Here is a 13,360-nt window from a genome sequence, read left to right as displayed (position 1 = left end):
CTTTTAAATCACATATTATGCAGCAGACAGTGGATTTTGCGCATTTGCAGTAAATCCATAATTATATGCAAAACTCCACTGACACAGAATTACATTATTCTATTAACCCTTTTTGTAACACAGAAGTTCTCTTCGTTTTTATGGTGCATTTCCCCACGGAAAGTAACATTCTACTATCTGCCCTGCTGAACAGTGTGAGGGTACTCATCTCCCTTCAGGTGATAATAGACACTGTTTCCAGTCCTGGACTTTTATGTGATCGAACAGTGAATTGTGGGTGTTGTAGTCTTGTTTTGCTTCCATCACACTAAATTAAACCAACACCTGGAATCAATGATTTATTGGGAAATGCTCAGGACTGGAGAGACATGTCTGTAATGATTTGGAGGGAGGTGGTCACCAGTGACAGTTCTGTCACATTCAACTATGAACTTTTAAATAAACAAAACCAAGTTCACAGACTTAGGTTTAAGCAATGGAAAACGGTGAATAAGCCGACCTGAGTACAAGCACACAAGGAGTACGCAACTATAACAGCACTTTGATTGCAGAGCTGGGGCCACGTTCGAGTCAGTTTGCGATCTGTCGTCCCCTCTCCTCTCGTGATGTTTTCACGTCTCTCGCTCACCCACTCCTAGGCTATTGTGACTTTCGGTTAATTTTGCCAATACTGGCCCACCTGTCACTTCTATTTTTCCCCGCTATTTCTAATTCCAACCAATAGCAAAATGTGAAAGTGGCTGCATGTGTGTTATCTGCCAATGAACGGAGACCAAACGTATTGTTGTTGTCATGATTAGACATGCTGAGAACAGACCCAGGAAGGTGTCTGTCAGTGTGACTCTGCTCTGGTGAGGTTGCAGTGCTGTCACGTACTAGTGGTGCCAGTAATTGTAACTGCATTCATATAATGCTTAGTACCCTGCACGAGTCATCGAAATGAGAGAGCCCCGTCCTCGCGAGGCAAACGCTCATGTGTGGGGGCGGGGAGGGGAGGGTCTTGAAGCAGAGACGGGCCTCTGCAGCATTTGAGCTGCCCTCAATCAATGCTTTGCGGTTTGCCACAAATACAGCGTAATTAGCTCTCACGGCTTGCTGTGCAAGGAGTCAGGTGAGGAGGCTCGATTGCTACAATCCTTATCAATTATTCCACATTCCAGGGAGACCCACGACTCGCTATAATAGAATTAATTACATTGTGAGTGCGAGGGAGTCTTTGCTCGCTAGAGCTGTGTGATATTAGTCCTAGGTAGAGGGAATTCCATGGGAGGCTCAAACGCATCCCCATTGGCCTTATGTGGGGACATACTAGGCTATGTCAAACAAGCGCTGACAGACAAGCGCGGCCCCGTGGCCGCGAAAGTTAATGCGACACGCAGCGTTTACCTTACGGGAACGAGTAGCAGCGGGCACGATAATTGCATACAGATGGTGCCACTGCTCGCTCCCACAAGGTAAATGCCATATATGCACGAGGGCTCATTGTAAACAGTGCAGAGCATGCACGAGTTTCCACAAAAGCCCTATGTGATTCCAAGAGGTCACTCCAAAGTAGCGCTTGCGCGCTGCGTAAGCGAGACCTAAAAACTATCACTTTTAGTAAATGCCTCTCAATGCAGTGCTATAATCTAATGTACTAAGGTAAACCGCTACCATGTGTTAAAGAAATACCCTTTTTTAAATTCTGAAAAAACTTTTTTGTATTTTTACATTATGTTTGTTGTATGATTTACATGTCAACTATTTTCAAGGCTCAGGTCGTGCACGAGTTCTTAGAGCCATATTCGGGCTTGGCTTTATCTGTTGATTTTTTGGTCGCCCACCTCTATTGTAAACCACATTGGAAGCTGGGCTCTAGGGAATATAAGGACTGCTTAGCTGAATGTGTTTGTAGTCTTTCAAAGAAGGTAACTGTAAATTCATGTCACCCTTTGGAAATCCATTAGACATGACCCATGAGATCACTGGAGGTTGTCACAGGACATCACCTACATCACGTGCACACCATTTCAAGGCAGGGTCACAAGCAGGCATTCCACCTAAAATTACAAAAACATCTAAGCCAAAGATGGGCTCAGAATAAGGGGTGCCGGTACACTATCTGTCCTTTCTTTGTGTCTGCTGCTCACATTGATCTGGGAAAAAAATTGTTTAGCTTGCGTTTTGCTTTTCTCAAGGAGTGTTAATTTTGGCCCATTAGTCTTGATATGGTATTATTTGCATTTGAAAGACTATCTCCACTCTGCCACTCGTTGGGCTGTTTAACCCTCAAGAACAAAGACACAAAGTCAGGAACAAAAGTTTGGTTTGCAAGTCCACCAAGCACACTGTGACACATCAGCCATTGCTCTCTTTTTAGCCAACAGCATATTGCATTGTGGAGCTTGAAGTTTTGCTGTAACACTTTCTTTATGGGTTCAATGCCCCAGAAGGCAATCTGATGACTAAAATTCCAGAACTGGCAGAATGTATTATATATGATATGGAGCACTCGCCAGATATGTATTAAAATATTTCCAAGTCATCTAGTCCATTAAAAAAAACTTCTTGATTTACACATAAAGCTCTAACTAAACTCTGCTGACCTATTTAGTGCGGGTTCACTCATTCATTCACATCATGCATTAAAGAAAGTGTTGGCCATACAAATTGTTTGGCTTTTGTGTAGTTGACAGTTACATACAGAGCTTCAAGAACAAGAAAGGTACAACTTGGACATTAGCAGTGCAGGAGGAACATAACATGATTCTCTCACACATACATGATGGGTACCACACAGGTAGCTAACACGCTAACACGAGAATGGGAGAAATTAAAGGAGTGTTGTAAACTGTCCATAAACTCACAAGAAGCACCACTCAACTGAGAGAGAGTCAAACCTGAAACATAATTACCACACATTCTTGTACTCATATAGGATGTTAAACTTGTACCTACCTAGTGTGGTACGGTTCATCAGTGGGTTCCTCATTTAGCACTTTAAGCACCCAAAAGTACTACTGTTCAGTGGTACCACAGTCACCTAGTTGGGGGGTTCCTTCATTTCGGTAAGGTTATGTCGACATTTATGTTCACACTTTGTTAACTCAGAACTATATTAAAATTGTATGTCAGTGAGCTAGAACTACATTTTACTGGCACAAGATTAAAAATAGATGGTACAGCAACAGACCCTGCTTCTCCTTTACATTCACATGTTTTGGCGCTTGAATATTGACCCTGTGGGAACAGGAAATTCCTCAGGACTACAGGTATCTCACATCAAATATTGTAGAAAAGTCCCTGTTTACAGGGCATGCTATACAAGTGCATTCTTTTTATCCTTTTTTCTTCATAAGAAATGGAAACACTATTATTGAGCAGTGGAAATAATCCTTCTTTATAAAGAGGTACATTGTGAGCAGAAGCAGTGCAAGCTTCCCTTTGTCAGAGAACAGATATCGGTAGTGCAAAGTTTTCCCATAAGAACACATGCAACAATCCGGCAACAGCAGTGATGGAGCGCGGCGTTAGCCTTCTTGGCTTAACGCTGTGCTCCACCACTTCTGAAACACGGGACTGCACTGTATCTACAACAGTACAGTGCAGCCCTGCATTTATTGTTTGTTTGCAGGAAGGTGTCCCTTTCTGCACATAAACAATCTTAAATAGCGATTTGTAGCTTCTATGTGCGCTGCTTTGTGCAGCACACATAGAAGTTGCAACTCGTCTTTTTTAAAATGATTGTTTATGTGCAGGAAGGGACACCTTCCTTCACATAAACAATCATGCATGGCGTTTTACTGTTTGTGTGCTGCACAATTTAGCGCACATAGAAATAGCAAAAAGGAGGAGAAATAAAGCATTTCTCCTTATTTCGCCATGTTAAGACCAGGTTTTTTGGTCTTAATTTTTGCCCTGCCTCCTATTTGCGTCACCCTTGTAAAAATGACGTTCCTGTGGTGATAGGGGCTAGTAAATATGCCCCCTAATTTTTACAGAATGGCAGTAGCACAATAAGCTTTTACACTCTCACAAAGGGCAGCAAGTGTGATGTTCCATTTGCAGAACAGAGCAAGCTTTCGGCTGTCACAAAACATGGACACTTAAGGCACGGTCGACATGCAGGTAAGAGTCAGACCTCTGGACCAGGTGCATAACTCACTGAGGGGAATGTACAGGTGGGTGACTGAATAAATATGGGAATTCCAATGCTATTCTCCCTTAGGAGATATTTCACATCAGCACCTTCAAAGTACTACATTTTCAACATACTGAGTAATAGCCATTACCTAGTTGGTCACTCGAACTCGCTGACGTCACCCTTAACCACCCAACGCGTTTTAAAGACAGGTACACCATTTCATCAACCTGACAAGAGCTGGTTGCTTTAAGTTGATATCTGAAGCAAGTTATTGCTTGTAAATTACCGACTGCATGCTATCCTTTAGATATGCTAATCGTAAAACAAAGATAACAGCGCCATGCTAGGTAAAAGCACCTACATAGGTGGTCTATGAAAAAATGGGTATGGTATGAAAAAAGAATGAACTGACTCCGTAAATACAAATAACATAACGAGTACAAAAGAGGGTGCAGCTGAATAAAATAATGACACGGAAGATCATTTTGTTTTGAACACAGTGTTTGCTCCTGGTGCTCTTGACAGAACGGGTGGCACTGCCGCGCGCCAGGTTGGCAGCGTCGAAGAGTCGAGCAGAAGGCCGAAGAGTCTGCGGAGGGCGTCGCTCCGCGGGAAGCTGCAGTTACAGCACGGCTGAGCGGTGGATCCGCAAAACATTTTAGACCACACAGGTTCGTGTCATGATGTCTAATTTACAGTTAATGCCGAACCGGAGATCATAGCTAATAATTATTTTGCTGAGCCGGGAGGGCACCTTCCATGCGGCGCGCTTTTATCGTGGCAAGAGCAATGCAAACATAGTTGGCAGGAAAACACTTGGCAAGGCCTGCTGTTTGTGATGTGTTTGAAGAAACCTTCATTATGACAGGTGATTTTGTTTTCCCATGAATACAGGTCGTTCTGGAGGGCATCTCTTGCTGCATTTTTTTTTTTTTGAGGAGCACGGTGTTTACCATTGCAAATAAAGGCATGTTCGAGTTAAGCAAACACAGGTTGAGCCAGGAGGAAATTCACAGGCCAATGCCATGTGATGCCGCGACCATACCCATGGACTGAAACGACGCTCTCTCACCTCGCCTGGAACCTCTGTGGGTCTTCTTAGATCCGAGTGTCTTTTGCTTTAGATTCTCGGAGACAGGAAGCAATCACCAGCTCTGTCTCAGCCTCACGCCTAAGCATTTGTTATTTTGTCACGAGCGCTTCCACTTAGCATGCTAAAAACGAAGGCAAGGTGCCTAACCCCTGAGAACAAACTTCTCGTGATTAATGCAGGTTGTTCCACACGCTGCCTATCTCGCTAGCAAGCAATGCATTTTTATATCAAAAGTTTTTAGATAGTGTGAAATATATTAGAATGCTGTTTGTTGCCACGAGGCAGTAAGATAGCTAAACATCTTGCTGTGCAGTGATGTGCATGTAACCTGAAGTTCACAGATTCGAAGTCTTATGAAACTGATAATAGGTGGGTAGGGTGTGTGAAATGTTGTCTTTGCCCTCAAGATTTGGGAAGACTGTGATAACGATCCGAAGTAAAGTTGTACTTCCACCACGGTTACCTGTGTCAAAGTTTGCCAGCAAATTCATGTTTAGCAATACAGTTTTTTATAAGCAATCACAATTTTTCTTCTGCGTTTACCATAGTATCAAAAGGCTTTCACCACAGGCAGGATGTGTATGAATATTTGTCACATGTCAGACTTGTTTTATGCTTGAACTGGATGCATGGACGATTTTGTTTTGATATGGTACATTGGCAGAATTTCCGTTTCTCCTGATAGAACACAAAATATGTTTTCGTCACAAATTGTACAATCTCTGTGAGAAACTAGGTTATTGGTTGAGGGAGTGAAACCCTACCCAAACAGCAACCACATTCCTTTTCAGGGTGAAGTTACAAGCAACCCAATAACATGTGGTTATCTGGTCGCACTGGACTGGGACAAAGTCACAAGTTCAGGCCGATCACAATAGAGCTTGGGCCGGCTAGGGGACCACCAAGGTCCTCTGAACAAGAGTACCATAAATCCTGGTTGCAAAGAAATGCGGAGTCCCATGTGGAGAATGCATCGGGCAGCAGAGGTTATGTGAGGCCTGGGGGTGGTGATGTTTTGTGCAGCAGCAGTTCAGATGGGCTGCGTTGGACAAGGCGATGTCTTTGCATTGAGCTGCGTCGCGCAAAGGTGGTTCTGATGGGCTGCTGTGGGTGATGCAAAGTCCTTGTTTTGAGAATGTTTGCGCAGCAGAGGCGATGTGTCAATTGTGAGGGCGATGCATCGAGTAGCAAAGGTGATGCACCAGTTCTTAGAAAGAGCGCTAAAGAGGAAATGCATTGGTTCTGCTGGATCCAGAGATGGGATCACCTTCAGGCCCACTTCCAAGGGTCCAGCAATAAGGTTACCTCCACTTGGGAGGGCAGAACTCGCAGATGGCGTCCAGGTCCTGGGTTCAAAATTGTTGCAAATCTGCTCTGCTCCTAAGGCTTCTAATGAGGAGGCCAGCCAACTAGCCCAGGGAGTCAGTCTGGGGTACCTAGTTTAGAGAAGCAGGTCCAATCCTCCTTACCCAGGCAATAGGGCAGCAGGGCACCAGGTCAGCAGGCCTTTAGAGCAGCAATCCAGCAGAGTGGCATCCCTTTCAGCAAAAGAAACAATTGATAGACGGAATGCTGGACAATGCAAACATTCACCCCAGTCACAAGGATCTGGGTTAAATCCATCATTCTTTTGCTCACCACACCACCTCAGTATGGACCCAGCCATATGCAAATCAGTCTTGACCCTCTTCCTTGTGGGGACAGTCCAGCCCGAACTGCCAAGCCAGGTCCTCTCTGGACCGGAAGCAAGCATCCTGGAGCTAGTCAGGGCATCACCCATCATCACCCAGGATAGCTTGAATCCAGGGGTGTAGTGAGCACGGGACCCACGTCTGGGCATACCCTTACCACCTAGGGTGACATATGCATAAGAAACAATTGATGGACGGACTGCTGGACAATGCAAACATTCAACCCCAGTCACCGCATCATGTAAAACTTAAAAGTATGTCCTGCTTTTTATATTACATTGCACCTTGCCCTCTAGGCAGTTTGTGGCCTACCTTGGAGCTAACGTTTATGTATTAAAAAGGAAGGTGTGGCCTGGAAAAAGGTTTATTATGCCAGGTCAACATGGCATTTTAAAACTGCACACACAGGCTAGACCCCTCAGGATATAGCGGCATGGATTAGCAAATTTAGCAGCACAAATATGGAAATTTAGTAGTACAAGTATGGAAATTTAGCGGCATTTTTGCGGCACTTTATTTTACTCATAATTATTCATTTTCAGCCTTAAATCCTGGAGGGTCTGTACAGTGCATTACACAAGCGGAGGGGGGTAGGCAGCGCCTAGGACTGGGCTACCAGCGCATCATCCCCTGTGCGGGTGCTCTAGCAATGTTGCCTTGTGGTACCCGCCAGTGACGACGCCACCCACAGCATTGTTCAAACGGTGTGTGCTGTCTACCGTAGAATTTGTATTCGAACCCCTAACCTTCCAATATATATTTCTGTGGAATGTGTCAAGAAATTTACACATTTTCTCTTGTTTACACCTGTTTCAAGTAGGCCCTAGTTTTTGATACAAGGCTTAATCTGGCTGCTCTGCAGATTAAAGCTTTGTGGCAAAACCTTTGGGCGCTTGTGCTGTCCCACCACAGTAATGCTCCCATGATGCAACGCAGCACTCCACAGCAGTGTTTGCACTGACAAAGGGGCACCTTTCGAGCCCAAAGCACCTTTTACATTCCTCAGTAATTTTCATTACTGTGCGCCTGCGCAATGACTCAGCAGATCTAGGCCCATGATTATTTTTTGACTGTGAGTACAATGCGAATGTTTTGCAACATCGAAAAGGACATAGAGTCAAGAGCTCCTTTAAGGATTCTACATAACAATTCACACTATAACTACTCAAGGTATAGCAAGGTAAATAGCATTTATGTAGCGTTTACTGCCCTTGACAAGGAGCTGAAGCGATTTGCAGAGAAGTAGCACAGTACTCCGTTGAGTGCTCTCAACATCAGACATTGACTTTTATAAGGAAATACAGTCTGTCATGTATTTAACACATACTTACCACGGCATCTGTAAACAATCATGCAACTTGTTGTCCAAGTTACCATTGATGGTATTTAGTTTAGTTTTCTTCATGTTTTGTGCTGTTTGTTTTTGCCTGTGTTCCTTAAATTTCGCGGGCCTTTTTGTAAAAGTCGCGGAATTTTTACAAAAGTGCAGATTTCGCGGGCACTTGTGTAAAAATCGCGGCATTTTTACAAAAGTGCTGATTTCGCGGCAAACCGCGAAACTGCAAAATCCTGGAGGGTCTGGCTGAAGTGGCAGGCTTGAGACATGTTTAAAGGGCTACGTAAGTGGGTTGCACAATCGGTGCTGCAGGTCCACAAGTAGCATTTAATTTAGAGGCCCTGGGCCCACGTAGTACCAGTTTACTATGGACTTATCGGTAAATTAAATATGGCAGTTGGGTGTAAGCCAATTTTACCACATTTAAAGGAGAGAGCACAAGAATTTTAGCACACTGGTTAGCAGCAGTTAAGTGCACAGAGTCCTAAAGTCGTAAATGTCAGCAAAGCAGGTCTGTTGAAGGCAAAAATCAGGGGAAAAATACACCAAAGATGCATGGTTTTACAGTCCCATTTGAATAACTTTTTTTTTTTTTTACCCAAGATCATGGAGAGGAGGAGCACTATATAGGCCATTTCCCTGTGCCCTGTCTCATGAGTAGTTATTGATTATTTGAATATCCACTCTGTGGCTCCTTTAGAAATAATTTGTATGGGTGAGAGGGGGCACGCAAAGAGCCAGGACCACAGATAAACTGGCGGGGCCACCTATAATGTGAAAACGTGAAGAGTGTCTGAACACGAGTGTACATTTGCTACCGTTGTTTAGTTGGGGAGAGGCCATGATGCACGAGAGGCAAAGCCTGGAGCCCACCCCTCCCTCAACAATTTTAATAAATAACATATTATTCTCTACACATTTGCATATATAGGTTATGCCATAGCTTTCTTTCATGTGTATTTTTTTTAACAAAGTGCATTTAACCAAAACCAGTATTCAAGGGGTTACATTTGTGCAGTAAGGTAAAATCATATTGAAGAGGTCTCCTGACTATTAGGGGGCTTATTTCACTGTCTAAAGGTAATTTTTTTAAATCAACCTGAAAGGCAGTAACCAGTGTTTTTCTACAGTCAATTTTACTGTACTTTGGTAATAAACTCAAATTTGACATTTGCACTATAGGAATAAATGCCATGGAACACAAATACACACACACCCACCCACCCCTTACCACCCGCCATGGCGGTTGCCACTAGGCATTATGATTGTTTTCTCAATAAATTTGATGTTGTTTGACAAATTTTCTCGAAACTTTCCCAAAAAAGGTTTCATCCACCTCAGCTTCTTCCTGGAAAGTGTCAGCGTGATCCATCATGCAGAGCCTGAAAAAAAGGTAGGGTTCCAAAACCTGTTTTTCCCTTCGGAAAATTGAACACCTATATTGCCAAAACTGCTAAACCAAATTACACAAAATTTGGCAGAAGCTAGATCTTGGTCCAGAAACCTTGTTTATTGTCATTTATAACATTATGATTAAAAATATTTGTATATTTCATGCCGAGGTGGCCTGGTAGGGGGTTCCAGGTGGACCCCTTCTCGAACCCCACATTTTCAAATTTAAATTAACCAAAAATTCACAGAGTATCCTCAAATCTGTGGCACTATTTTTTTAAAAAGCATGCACTCCTGCATCAGAAAAATAAAACCAGCTGGGGTGGCTAGGGCGAGGGGGGTGAAACACATTAAAATATTTAGAGGAACTGGGCATGCAACTCTCCTCCCAAGCCTCTGGGAGCTCTGTGGCACCACATACCACAGGGCGGACATTATAAGAAAGGGGAAGAGATGCACCGTTTCACTCCCTGACCCTGAAAAGCCCCCTGGGACCTCATCCTCAGGGAAAAAATACAACAAGCATTGGCATAGCCAAAAGGTCTCACCTTTGGGACCTTATAAGTGTTTAGCCAGAGTTAATGGCTTTGCTAATGTGCCTAAGCTATGTTGTAGAGTAGTGTGGATTGTGTGCAGCATGTTGCAGAGATATAATAAAAGAGTGATATAAGCATATTTATTACCTTATTTATAAATAGGACGATATTATATATAACTGAACTCCTTATTAAAAAAGAGAACATGAAAGTAGCGCTTAACTGGCAAACTTTTTAAAGTGGTGCTAATGTGCGTGGTTGTGAATAAAACCAATCCGGCCACTTTGCAGCCACTCTATCTTGCTTTATTTAATTAATTTATTTTTCGTATTTTGAAACTTTTTTCCTCTCCATGCCTGTGGCCTGGGGAATAGAAAAATGTCAGAAAAGGATGACATTTCAAGAAAAAGTGTTTTCCTTTTTTGGATCCTTTTCACAGGAGAACAAATAAAGGAAAGGAGAGTAAGAGAGGGACTGAGGCTTGGGTTGGAGTATTCAGCCTCACTACCCTGATTCTTGGTACGGTTCTTTTTAAAACGACTCATTTAATGTTCTCAGAAGGAAGAAAACATGGCCTCTGCTTTAGAAAAGTATAATCCTTGGATGGGTCTTCCGCGGACTGTGCCTCCCCGCCAATAATATCTACTCAATTGCAGAACACAGAGTGGCGTGAATGTGCTGGCAGCCAGATGGTATCGGCACAGGCCCTCGTTCTAAAGTCCCAGCTGAAACCTGAGAGTAGCTAAGCAGTTGTACTTTTGACCTGCTTGCATTAAATTTGCCCAATCAATTTAAGCTTAGTATAAACGCTGTTTTCCCCAGTCCCTCAAGACTTCAGCGGTGAAAAGAAGCTGAATAAGCCTAAACATTTTTAACAGCAATCTTGTCTTACAACACCAAGGGGACTTGCTTTGTATTGGGTTTTTTATGAAATCATACGGGCATGCTGAAAAAATTAAAATCCTGCGAGAAAGGAAAAGTGATGGTGACAGTATGATGTGAAAGTCAAACATTTTCGGTGTCAACGAAAACACCCATGAAAATTCGACTAGCACTGCAGAAGTTGTATGCAAAACCTGTATTTGTTTCACGATTAAAAATAATCGGTTACGTTGACTGACACATGCCTCCCTGATGCCTGATCCCATATTTCACTACATCCCTCCACCAGCTCCGAATATTATCTTTCACTTGGATAATGTCTCAGTTATAGGTATTATATAACCCCTCCCAAGACAACATGTGGACACCTGGTTAAGTGCAAAAAAAGGGTGTTGATAGAACTCACCCACTCCAAATATTATCAAAAAGAAGGAAGAAATATTTTCTTGTAACAAGGGCGACTATATCACTGCACTGGTGACATAGGTAGACCGCAGGCTCAAACTGAGACAAATATTGTGTACAGACGAGTGCTAGTCGTCTGCCATGAAGGGAACGATGTTCATCGGTGTACCCACAGAAACCCGTTGTCAGCAAATTATTTAGAAGATTTTAACAAGAATAAACAACATAACCACATTAAGTAATTCAATATATCAAAAGCAAAACGCATGAGGGCTACTAATATTACAACATAAAGTATATATACAAGCTTGTCTCCTTTGTGCGGGAGCAGTGACATGGAGGCTAGAGCAAGCAGACAGCAGAATTAACTTTTCCACACTTTACCTGCCACTTTCGTTGACGTCTCATCCGGATGCTTGGGCAGGTATTTCTGAGAAGCCAGAGTGGCGCACCAGGCAGGCAGAAAGGCTGGGAGTGAGGTGGAATGCCGATGATAGAAGGAATAAATGACAGAAGGCAGAAAAAAGGAAAAGAGAAATGGAAACAGAAATAAAGATGTATAAAAAAGAAATTAATGGGAATGGAAGAAAGAAGTTTTCAAAGAGAGAGAAGAAAAAAGAAAGAAAATGGCAAAGACAGGAGGATAAGAGGCAAAGAGTAGTGGAATGTAGATAGGTAGAAGCATGGGGAAAAAAGAAGAGTCGAAAAATTTGGAAAAGAAGAAGTGAAAAGAGAGGACAAGGGGATAGGAGTTTAGGGACTCAGAGAAATAACTAAAAAAGTAGAGCATAGGAAAGAAGGGAGAACAAAGGATATACGACAAGTTAGAAAGTTGGAAGTGGGGAAAAGGGGAAATAAAAATAGAAGGAAAGAGAACAATGGGATGACAGGAGGATAGAGGTTGGCATTGAGAGGAAGAACAAAGAGAACTAAAAGAGGAAATGGGGAGGGGAAAAGAGAATGGCTAAGTTGGGAAGGGATAAATCAGTTTGGGGAGCAAGAAAGACAAATGAAAGTTAGAAGAGGCAAATGGAAGGAGGAGGAGGGGACACTGGAACAGAAATGAGGAGGGGGAAAGAGAAAGGAGGAAACAGAAGGAAAAGTATTGAACGAGAAAAAGGAAATAACCGAAGCTGAGAAACCATTGGACCCACAGGAGAGATAGAGAGAAAAAGATAGGAGAGCATTTCTTAGCCTGGGAGAGGGGAGACAATTAGGAAAAGAAAGAGACAAAACTACAAACAAATGGAAAAAGAGAGAATACGGGGGTCATAAAAAAAGATAGACAATGAGTCAGGAAGGGGCACAGAATGAAAGTAATGGCCGAGAGGAAAGCCAGAAAGAGTGGCGCCTGTGCACGTGAAGTGGCTGGTGTGAAAGAGCAGCAGGGGAGGGGTCAGAGAGGAGGCTCTAAGGGAGAGCGATGGCTAAAGGCAGGGAGGAAAGCCAGATGGCGGCTGCGCACGTGCACTCACGCGTAACTGCAAGTTTGAGGCCAGCAAAAGCGTGTGGTAGGACTTTTAAAAGCCCACTTACTAAATGTCTTGCCGGGCAGCGCATACGCTGGCTCAGGCGAGACCTAAAAAAGGGAAGAGGAGAGCACGCCCCCCTCTCAAAGCCTCAAAAGGCCCCAGGGACCTCATGCACCGAGACCAATGTTAAAATAAAGAGGAGTGGGGGCATGCACCCACCCCCTCCCTGAGACAGAAATGGCCCTGGTGACCTAATTCACTGGGGCAAATGCCAAATAAAGGGATGGGACTAGGCCCTCCTCTCCAAACCTCAAAAGACCCTGGGAACCCCATCACCTGGGGCCAGCTCACTCACTGTGTCCCAGGAGCCCACTCCCTGGACACGGTAGTTTCCTTGCTTTCAAAAGCGCAGGCAGGGAACACTTGACTG

Source organism: Lissotriton helveticus, chromosome 8 (genome assembly GCF_964261635.1).
Source record: "Lissotriton helveticus chromosome 8, aLisHel1.1, whole genome shotgun sequence".
NCBI lineage: Eukaryota > Metazoa > Chordata > Amphibia > Caudata > Salamandridae > Lissotriton > Lissotriton helveticus.
Note: the sequence above shows the minus strand (reverse complement) of the source record.